Consider the following 11899-nt stretch of genomic DNA (forward strand, 5'->3'; position numbering starts at 1 on the left):
GTATTTTATGGTTCCATACAGATTTTAGAATTATTAGTTCCAGTTGTATTAAAAAATACAATTGGTATTTTGATCGGGATTGCCTTGAATCTGTAGATTGCTGTGTATAGTATAGACATTTTAAACATGAGTTTGAGTAAATTTTGGGAGTTGGTGATGGACAGGGAGGCCTGGCATGCTGCAGTCCATGGGGTTGCAAAGAGTTGGACACAACTGAATGACTGAGCTGAGCTGAGCTGAATTGATTTCTAGTATCCTCATTTTTTAACATTCTTTTTTTCTTTTCTGCTACTACGATTGGGTGATTTTAACTGCCCCATCTTCCACATTGCTCATCTGTTTTTCTGCATCCTCTAATATACTGTTGGTTCCTTATAGAGTATCTTTCATTTTGCTTATTGCATTCTTTAGGTCAGATTAAAAATATTTTTTAATCTCTCTGTTGATGTTCTCACTGAGTTCAGTGAACATCTTTGTGAGTATTTGAATTCTTTGTTTCATAAATTGGTTATCTCCATTTTATTTAGTTCTTTTTCTGAGGTCTTTGTCTTACTCTTTCATTTGCAAGGTTTTCCTTTGTCTTCTCACTTTGCCTAACTCTCTGTGTTTCTGTGTATTTGGTATATTACCTACAATTTCCTTGTCTTGAAAGAGTGGCGTTAAATAGAATGTGTCCTGTGGGGCCCACTGGCGTAATGCCTCTTTGGTCACCAGAGCCAGGTGCTCCAGGGGTGTCCCCTGTGTTTGCCTCTCCAGTGTGGTTTAGCCACAATTGCTGTGGGGACACTGGTGGGTGGGCTTGGTCCCCAGGCAAGGTGGCTGCAAACTCAACCTTGACTGATACTGGTTTATGAAGCGTATCTTGCTTTGCTTCAGTGTGCTAATTTGGAGCTCTGCACATGACTCTGAGGTGAACAAAAGGCATATCCCTTTTCCAGCCCACTTGTACCTCAAATGCCACCACATTTGTTCTTTCTGCCTAAGTGAAGTGAAGTTGCTCCGTCGTGTCCGACTCTTTGCGACCCCATGGACTGTAGCCTATCAGGCTCCTCTGTCCACGGGATTTTCCAGGCAAGAGTGCCAGAGTGTATTGCCATTTCCTTCTCCAGGGGATCTTCCCGACCCAGGGATCGAACCTGAGTCTCCCGCATTGCAGGCAGACGCTTTACCGTCTGAGCCACCAGGGAAGCCCTTCTGCCTAAAGTTCTGTGCATAATCGAAATGCAAATAATGGCTACGATTATTTTCCTGTGGTGCGTTAGGTACTCTGCTAAGCTGCGTAACATCTTGGAAATCCTCACAAAAGCCTTGCCGGAAAGGTACTATTAATACTTGCACTTTACAGATGAGGAAACTGAAAGGCAGAGTGAAACACTGGATTTGAACTCGGACCATCTACAGATGCCATGGGTTTTGTAGTCTATGAGACTTCGACTTGCTAGTCACTTCTCCATGAGACTGAGTTTTATCAGCTGTGTGACTGAGATTTAGTTTTGATAGGTAGAGGGAATTACTTACTGGGTACAGAACTCTGTGTGCTCTGAAAAACAGAGGTACTTAAGATCAAGAAAGAGGAGTGTGATAGTATAGTGATGATGAATTCTTATTCTTTCCTGAAAAATGGAGCAAAAAGAACCTTCCCGTGTCTCAATTTGTGACATTGTTTGTCTTCTGCTTATTTGATGATGTTAACTCTGTTTTAAAATTCTCTCAACACATCAAGCTTCCCTATTTATTATGATTTTAACCTTTGCTGTACCTCTCTTTGGAAATGATCCTTCTTTTCTATTCCTTTTCCTTACCCAATCAGGGTATCTTTTCTCAGGGAGAGTAAAAGCCCTCAGGGAAGATTGTTCCCACCTGCTAACCTAGGTAATATGACCCTGACATCACCTGTAAGAATACTTCTCTGTCTTCCAACACTGTGGTTCTGTGGTGGTTCTGTGTGAAGACCAGCAGGGGGCGTAATTCTTAAAAACAAAGAGGTGGTAATACAAGATGAAGGGAAACGGGGCGTCTTGGTCATTCAGGACATCAGGAATGTACCAACCCTTGGGCAAAACTGAAAATTCTGGACTAGATGAAAAGAGTTCATCAGAAAGCACAGGGTAAGGAAGGCGGTGGAAGAGAAACACAAAGACTTGACTTTTTAGGCATCCCTGCTGTGATACAATCCTCAGACATCTGTCCTGGCCAAAGTGTTCATTTACTTCATCCAAAGATGGAATCTGGAGTTAGAAACCCAAATGGAAACAGATCAATTCTTAGAAGCTCTGTCCCTGGAAGAGTGAAGAACACACCTCCAGAGGTGTCTCTGCAGCCCCTTTCTGTTCCACCTTTTCTTAGAGGGCAGGTTGGTTGCATCCTTTCTGTTTCTGTGACTTATAGAGAGTATCCATGGCTTTCTGGATCATTTTCCTATCCATCATTATTTGCTCAGATTGCTGACTGATCAAGAGAAAAATACTAAAACCCAATTTTTGTGCTAGGAATATGACTCAAAAAGTGGCAGTTTGTGTGTTATTTGTTGTTAGGTTCTGCCCTTACATTACATATTCCTTACAAATAACCTTTTGCAAACTGGAACCACTGCCCATTAATTTTATGAGATACTCTGCTCAGAAGTCTTTTGAGCATGCCACCATTTAAAAAATTTTCTGACCTGTCTTACTGAGTTTAGTTTTAGGTTGTGATTGAAACTCTTAATTAATCTCTGCAAACATGGAGATGTGGAAAGGAACTCAGCAGAAAAGCAATTAAAGGACTCTCTCTGATTGTTTTTCCCATTAACCAAGTCTATTGAAATCACTAAGCCAGCTGTGGTGAGTCTATTTAATAACTTTCTTTTCATTTCCTGATTTCTTACTCAGTTTCTCCTGCACTCCTCATTCCTGGGCAGCCTGGATTCATTGTTTGCTATTTCCATCCATGTGCTACTTTAAAATAATCACATGTGGATTTATGTTAAAGTCTGCCTTTAGAATTGATTTCCTTGGCCAGCAGTTATCACTGATGGAAACCAGTATAACAGAAGACTGGGATAAATGATGAAGGGAGATAAATACATCTTCCCCTCTCCAGCATAAAGTTCAATAAGGTACTGAAATTATAAATTCTATTATGTATATATTTTTAATTAAGGTAATCTTTGCCCAAAAAGGGCCCTCGCATGGTGAGGCACAAGAGGGCAGTGTTACGTTAAATTACATTAAATTAAACTTCATGAAGATGTGATTAGTTGTGGAAACATGGGGGTATTAGATGAATTATGATGCTGGAAATGAGACTTTGGTGCTAACGGCAGTGAGAACTTGACTAATGCAAGAGGAGAGATAGGAATCCATCTCCCAGTGCTCAGATCCACTGGCCACGCTCCATGGTATCAGCTAGTAGATTAACCTGAGAGGAGATGGGAAACTGGTCCTCTGCAACTTAACCATACCAGGGACTTTGCAGGCCATGATAACTCTTGAATCTATTTTTAAGTACCCTTGGTTTTTTAAAAGTCATGCTTATCTTTTTAATTTGATATTGCCTTAGAGAGCTCTAGAGAGAAAGCGTACGGCCAAGAAAAAGCTGGGGCTGGGGACGATTGACATGACAAGAAACTTTATTATTGCAAAGGCTTGTATCCCAGTATTCTGGAGTCAGTGGACTTCAGGACTTCTTGTAACCTTGTGGGCTGCTGAATATTTGACTTAAATATTTGACTCCAAAGCCAAGAAGTGTTCGTGTTTCAACTTCTATAAGGTGGTAGCCAAGGGATATGATTGTCCTTCAACGAAGCAGACTTCCTTGTCTTTGCTTTGTGCTCAGTTGCCAGCCTCTTTTTCTTTTAGTAACTTCTTCATCTCCTCTGGATATCATGACTGTGTCTTCCTTCCACAGCAGTGTTCCTCCCACTCCTGGTTGATCACTCCACAAGCCATTGCTCTCTGTCTTGTGCCTCATTTCCACATGTATAGAAACTGGTTAAAAATAAAACTGTAAAACTTATATGTGAAATAAAATCAACAAATTACCATAATGACAAGCGAACTTGCTTTTTAATAAATGGTAAAGAAATGTTTGTCACTGTGATTCTATCAATCTATGACATGAATGATATTGAAAATGAGTCCAACTTCTCAGAATGTTAAGGTATCTTCAACATCAAAATACCCTTAGGCTTTTATTTTTTTCGAATTTTAGAGAGATTTGCTAAAATTAGGTCGACTCTACACCTGAAACTAACACAACATTGTCAATCAATTATCAGGAATCAGTTCAGTTGCTCGGTGGTGTCCAACTCTTTGCAACCGCATAAACTGCAGCATGCCAGGAAATCAACTATACTCCAATAAAAATTTAAAAACAAATTAGATCGACTGTATAAATGCATTTAGCATTCAAGCTCAGATACCTTTGCAAGTGAAAGGTAGTGCTATTAATAATTACATCAGGACAACAGGAATAAAGCTGGACTATCATACCCAAATCAGGATGTATGGTCATGCTAATAAAATGTACATGCTTTGTTGAAGCAATAAATTCAGATTTGAAATGCAAGGAGACTGTCAAGTGAAGCTTTATGACATGAGCAAGCAGTGAGAAATGATTACAGAAGTTGTGAAAAGGAAAATAAAACAATTGGAATCATTTCCCCAATTATATTAGAATAGAAGCTCTGTTTTTATGCTTTTTGTTATGACTGTCTCCAGTACACAAGCAAGAAAACCGTGCCCATCTCAAGCCCTCAGTTCCAATACCTTAGAATTTACTCATGTCTTCTGGAGCTCTCTCATTCAGGCCAGTTTTCATAGCACTGCAATCTGGGTGGGGAGTTTTTCTTTAGTTTCTTAATACCTATTGAGTGATGTTTGCAGGTCCTGTTTGGGATGTAGCTGGGCCTGGGAAGAGGGTAACCTTCAAATATCCCCTGTTCAGGGTAAGACCACTGGAACCCTCTTTCCTGGTGCCACAGCCCTTTTTCTGCATTACATTCTGATTGCATTGTCCTTTTGGAACAAGGAAATCTGTCTCATTCATCATTGTCAACAATCTGTAAGGACAGTGCCTGGCATATAATGCAATGCCCTTGAATTAAAGAGGGAAATAAAACAAAGGCTTCAACCCCTTAAAAAATTAAAAAGGAAAGGACTACGCAACACAGGTAGCTGCACAAGTTCCTTCCAAGGACTACAGAAACATTTATTGAGCTCTGGCTCTGTGCCAGGCCTTGCTAAGCTCTTTATATTTTGATTTCATTGAATCTTTACAACAGTCTTAGTCCCAATTTATAGATGGAAAAATTGATGCTCAGAGATTTTAGGTAACTACCCAGAGATCATATGACCTCTAAGTCAACTTAGACAAAGGCAAAGGTTTCAGACACAGTTGCTGAAAGAATTGCTGAGGAATAACATGAGGTGTGGACTCTCAAGGGTGGGTGAGAGCCGTTGCTGTGTTGTGCATGACAGGGAGCCATCATTAACCAGAAACTCTGTGATCCTTTCCTAATACAGACCTATCCATCATGCCACTTACCTCATCTTCCTCTGTTCTCAGAGAGTCTTTGTTCCAGTGAGTATGGATTCCAGGTGACTTCTCCACTTTTAAATGATTTCTCCTTGGAGAGGTCACTTGAGCTACTTAAAAAAAAATCCAATAGTGACCTTTCAAGTACCACTTGCCACAACAAGTAATGCTTGTGGAATTGGTGCAATGGGTTTTGAGTGGTTAAGAAAGATTTCCTCTAAGTGCTGGAGAGAAGCAGTTTACTTCTTTAGTTGGTACTGCTGGTGAATTCCAGTTGCCTGTGACAACCTCTCCATGGAAACTTCCTCAAGGCCAGGTACATTTGCCCCATTTCTTCATCTCACTGTTAGATTTAATAGGCAGTGATCTGCCTTCCAAAGTGCTGGTTGCTCACATCCCCCTGCTGAGTCACAAGCAGCCAGCTAATAGGGCAGATTCTAGCTTTTTGCAAAGGTTCTTGCCAGCTCCTTCGACACCATTCTGCAATATATTTTTGGCAGATAGCAAAGAAGGAAATACAGGAGTTGGAATGGTTTCTTCAATATTATAACAGCACAGATATCTTAAAAGAATGAGCACAATGTGTTTGGTATCGGGCCACAACAGAATCGATCCTTTGAAACAATAACGTCAGTATTTTTAGCCTGCTCTGAGTGTGTACTTTTGAAACCTCCTATTTAGGAGAGATTTAGGCCACCTCATGTGAAGAGTTGACTCATTGGAAAAGACTCTGATGCTGGGAGGGATTGGGGGCAGGAGGAGAAGGGGACGACAGAGGATGAGATGGCTGGATGGCGTCACTGACTCGATGGACGTGAGTCTGAGTGAACTCCGGGAGATGGTGATGGACAGGGAGGCCTGGCGTGCTGCAATTCATGGGGTCGCAAAGAGTCGGACACGACTGAGCAACTGAACTGAACTGAGGAGTTAAAATTTTATGGTTAAAGCTTCCTGTTATTTAGAGGATGAAGTGTTGATTTTCCTGCACTACATACATTCCCTTCCCCCTCAGGATGAGCTAGCTGCTGTAACAAACAGCTCCTCAGTCCTACTAAATCCTTACCTGCATGCCCACTGTGCTTTGACTGGGGCTTGTTCTCAAACAGTCTCTCAGAGACCCAAGTTGAGGGAGGTTTCATCCTAACATATGCTTCCTTGATCACTGCAGTAGTCAGGTGGGAACAAGCAGAATCATAAATAGGCCTCCACAGGTTCTTCCAGAAGCAACACTAGCTTACATCTCTAGGCCAAAGCAAGTCATTTGCCCACATCTAAATTCAAAGAGGAGGGGAGGTATAAACTCACCCAATTCTCTGAAGTCAGAAAGCTAAAAATACTTGATGAATAGCACTCCATGCCTTTTTTTTTCCTACCAACTTTTTATCATGAAAATGTCTACGGGAAGAAGTTGGCTTGGATCAGCTGCCCTTTCTGGATCAACTGATATTGCAGGGAAATTTGGAAATACTTTCTTGCATATGAAAAGGGAAGGTAGTGGACACCATGGTTGACCACTCACAGAATAGGTGGTCATGGTTGTGGATGCCAATTCCAGAATTGAGGACATTAGGCAAAGGAAAGCACCTGGGTCCTTTCCATCCACCTACATAGTCAAAAAAAAAAAACCAAAAAAGGTAGATGAATGAATGCTGGGCTGGATGAATCACAAGTTGGGATCAAGATTGCCCAGAGAAATGTGAACAACCTCAGATATGCCGATGATACCACTCTAATGGCAGAAGGTGAAGAGGAACTAAAGTGCCTCTTGATGAGGGTGAAAGAGGAGAGGAAAAAAGCTGGCTTGAAACTCAACATGAAAAAACAAAGATCATGGCATCCAGTCCCATCACTTCATGGAAAATAGATGGGGAAAAAATGGAAGCAGTGACAGATTTTAGTTTTTTTTTTGGGGGGGGGCTCCAAAATCACTGAGGATGGTGACTGCAGCTGTGAATTTAAAAGATGCTTGCTCGTTGGAAGGAAAGCAAACCTAGACAATGTATTAAAAAGAAGAGACATCCCTTTGCTGACAAATGTCTGTATAGTCAAAGCTATGGTTTTTCCAGTAGCGATACACAGATGTGAGAGTTGGACCATAAAGAAGGGTGAGCACTGAAGAATTGATGCTTTTGAATTGTGGTGCTTGAGAAGACTCTTGAGAATCCTTTGGACTGCAAGGAGATCAAACCAGTCAATCCTAAAGGAAATCAATCCTGCATAGTCATTGGGCAGACTGGTTCTAAAGCTCCAATACTTTGGCCACCTGATGTGAAGAGCTGACTCATTGGAAAAGACTCTGATGCTGGGAGAGATTGAGGGCAGGAGGAGATAAGAACAGAAGATGAGATGGTTGGATGGCATCACTGACTCAATGGACATGAATTTGAGCAAACTCCGGGAAATAGTGGAGGACGCAGGAGCCTGGATCCTGCAGTCCATGAGGTTGCAGAGTTGGACATGACTTCATAACTGAACAACAGCAAGAAATTTTAAGTGTCCTAATGCCTGTATGAGATCCTGAGGGATTGTTCAGCACAGCTCACTCAGGATAGGGCAAGGTCAGAAGTGCTAAGTAAGGTAAGAGAGATAGAGTTGAAGGGTGTCACTTTTCAGAGGAAGGAACTATTCCCTACAGCCAGGGGAAATTAGCTTTTCAGATGTACTATTAACTTGATAATGAAATACGCCCATTACTGGCACTTAAAAGGCTAGAGTTTGATTCTTGGCTGCACTAGTTATCAGCTGTGTAACACTGGCACTGTCTAAACTCACTGTCTCCAAAATGGGAGTATGATAGTTTGTGCCTCCTCAGGACATGGCCTGGAAAAGAGGCACATTTTCAGTATAAGGCCTAGCATGAAACAAAAGCTCAATGAATGGCAGATGTCATTGTTTTATTGTTTTTAGAGCTTTTTTGAAAAGTTCCACCTGGAAAAGAAATGTGACATCCTTAATGACATTTGTGAATGTGCTAAGGATACAGAAGGATGGTGTGACTATAAAGACACCAGCGTTAGTTCTGTGGAAATGGTGGAGGAAGGGGGGGTCTCGGTTGTTGCGTGATGGGCAGTAGCCTCATGGTGGGTGGCAGCTGCATTGTGTCATAGCCAGTTGTGTGCCCAGGACTTTGTGTTTCCTATTGAAGAGGATAAAGAGACAACTAAGGAAAAATAGACATGAATTATAGGGGAAAGGGCACTGAGTCTGTTTTGGATTAGTGGCAATGAAATGGGTGGAAAACATTTGGTTGTTTGATCATAAGAAGAGCTATTTAAGAAGTCCCAGGTTTATATGTTCTCCAGAATGCTGCTTCTAGTAATGATGCCAGGGGAGTCATGTAATGTAGGAAAGAAGTTGTAAGTTGGATTCAAAAGAATTAGTTTTAGTCTTAAGCCATCAGATTCTGTTATGGGAACCTGGCCAGGCTCACCTCGAATTGTCAGTCTCTATTTCCTCATCTGCAAGTCAGGGTGATGCTCTGTCTTCCTTGCAAGGTTATGAGGGGGAAAATCAAGTAACACAACAAACTACGAATCGTTGGCACTGTAGGGCAGTGTAAGTGTTGGACTCAGTTCAAGAGACGTGTCTGGTTAAGTCAGCGCAGCTTAGGATTCCCTATCACAATGTGAAACTTTGATAACTAGGGTGACTGCCCAAGCCTGGAATCCATAGCCCTGTCTTTAGGGAGCGACTTATTTTCTTCTTTTTTTAATCATTAAAAAAATGTTTTTTTAAAATTGAAGTGCAGTTGATGTATAATGTTGTGTTAATTACTGCTATACAGCAAAGTGATTCAATTATACATATATAATTGACTTCCCTGGTGGCTCAGACGGTAAAGTGTCTGTCTACAATGCAGGAGACCCGGGTTCAACCTCTGGTTTGGGAAGATCCCCTGGAGAAGGAAATGGCAATTCTCTCCAGTACTATTGCCTGGAAAATCCCATGGACAGAGGAGCCTGGTAGGCTACAGTCCACGGGGTCGCCAAGAGTCAGACACGACTGAGCGACTTCACCTTCACCTTCTTCATACAGCAAAGTGATTCAATTATACATTCTTTTTTCTTTAAATTGTTTTCCATTATGGTTTATCATAGGATATTGAATATAATTCCTCATGCTATACAGGAGGACCTTGCTGTTTATCCATTCTATATATAAAAGCTTATGTCTACTAACCCCACCCCCTCTCCTTTGGCAATCACAAACCTGTCCTTTATGTCCATGATTCCGTTTCTGTTTTATAGTTAAGTCCATTTGTGCCATGTTTTAGATTCCACCCGTTAGTGGTACCTTATGGTATTTGTCTTTCTCTTTCTGACTTACTTCACTTCGTAGGATAATCTCTAGGTTCATCCAGGTTGCTGCAGATGGCATTATTTCATTCTTTTTTATAGTTCAGTAGTAGAGAATATGGAGAAGGCAATGGCACCCCACTCCAGTGCTCTTGCCTGGAAAATCCCATGGAAGGAGGAGCCTGGTAGGCTGCAGTCCATGCGGTCGTGAAGAAACAGACTTCACTTTCACTTTTCACTTTCCTGCATTGGAGAAGGAAATGGCAATCCACTCCTGTGTTCTTTCCTGGAAAATCCCACGGACGGAGGAGCCTGGTAGGCTGCAGTCCATGGGGTCACGAAGAAACAGACACGACTGAGCGACTTCACTTTCACTTTTCACTTTCCTGCACTGGAGAAGGACATGGCAGCCCACTCCTGTGTTCTTGCCTGAAGAATCCCAGGGACGGGGGAGCCTGGTGGGCTGTCATCTATGGGGTTGCACAGAGTCGGACACGACTGAAGTGACTTAGCAGCAGCAGCAGCAGTAGAGAATTAGTTGTGGTCTATAAGGGTATTTCAGTGTTGTGTTTTTTTGTTTGTTTTGATGAAAATCTAACAAAAGCAATACATGCATCTTCTGGATCATCTGTTTCTCCTTATAACCAAGTATTGCCACTCAATACCAAGGCCTACATTTGCATTGGTGTTTATGACTCCTTTGGTGCCAAGAAGAACTACTTCATCTCAGGCTAAAGAGTAAAGGCAGACCTTCCACAAAAATTCTTAATACATGCCAAGGGAGGGCCACGTAATATCATGGCACACTCTATGAACAGTTCAAGTAAATTTGCAAGTGGTGATTTAGGGTCAGCAAGCAGCAGTATCTCTCTGACTATTGTTCATATTCTGTTTCATAGATAAGTTCTTTTGTGCCATATTTTGCTTAGATTTAGTCTTTAATTTTTATAGTCACATAAAATTAATAAGTAAAAGAAATGTTTGCCTGATTTTATATTGGCACTTTATTAATATCATAATAAAAATAGGAATTTCCCTGGCAGTCCAGTGGTTAGGACTCTGCACTCTCAGTGCAGGGGGCACGGGTTTGATCCCGGGTCAGGGAACTAAGATCCCATAGGTCATATGGTGTGGCCAGAAACCACATATATAGGTACACACATAACAGTATAAAAATTATTTAAGTAAAGTTTAGGGATTGGTGTGATTTTATTTTTTTCATTTAAAAAGAATCACATTGTCTTGTTTGGGAAACAGTGATGTTGAATATAAAAGCTTGCATTTTAAAATAAACACATGAAAAGATGTTCAAAATCATTACTCCCTGGGAAAATTCAAGTTAAAACCACATCAAGACTCCGCAGCTGCCACTCCGGACTTGACTCACTCGCAGCTTGCTTGGCTCCCTCTGCAGCCATGTCTTACTAGCCCGATATGGCTGAGATTGAGAAATTCGGTAAGTCGACGTGGAAGAAAGCAGAAATGCAAGAGAAAAATCCACTGCCTTGAAAAGAAATGATTGAAGAGGAGAAGCAAGCAGGCGAGTCGTGATGAAGTGTGCGCCGCCAGTATGCACTGTCTATTCCACAAGCATTGCCTTATTTTACTTCTTTTAGCTGTTCAGCTTTGTAATGTGCAAAGAGATTGGATCAAGTTTAAATGACTGTGCTACCCCTTTTCACATCAAAGAATGGAGAACTACTGACAACATAGGCCGCGCCTTCCTCTCCTACCTGTCTGCCTGCCTGGCAGGGAAGGAAAAGAACTTGCTTGTTGGTGAAGGAGGAAGCTGGATGGACTGAGAGTGAAATCTGGAGTAAAAAGCAAGCTGGTCCAAGCTGACTTGTGGGCTGTAAAATGCAGTTTAATCAGAGTGCCATTTTTTTGTTGTTCAGATGATTCTAATTATTGGAATGTACAGGTTTTTAATATGCAAATAAAAAGTTGTAAAACTTGAAAAAAACCCATAACAAGGTATCACCATGTATCCATTACAAGTGTTAACATTAAAAACGCTAACCTATACTAAGTGTGGATGAGAACATGTAGTCACTGGAACCCTGTAACACTGCTGGTAAGAATGTAAG

At 41.4% G+C, this 11899-nt stretch overlaps 1 pseudogene; it reads left to right on the top strand.

The window, feature by feature from the left end:
* The first annotated feature begins 11108 nt into the window (after positions 1 to 11108).
* On the top strand, positions 11109 to 11363 carry LOC101118821 (thymosin beta-4-like; annotated as a pseudogene).
* Positions 11364 to 11899: the final 536 nt, after the last annotated feature.

The sequence above is a fragment of the Ovis aries genome, chromosome 19 (genome assembly GCF_016772045.2).
Source record: "Ovis aries strain OAR_USU_Benz2616 breed Rambouillet chromosome 19, ARS-UI_Ramb_v3.0, whole genome shotgun sequence".
In the NCBI taxonomy this organism is placed as follows: Eukaryota; Metazoa; Chordata; class Mammalia; order Artiodactyla; family Bovidae; genus Ovis; species Ovis aries.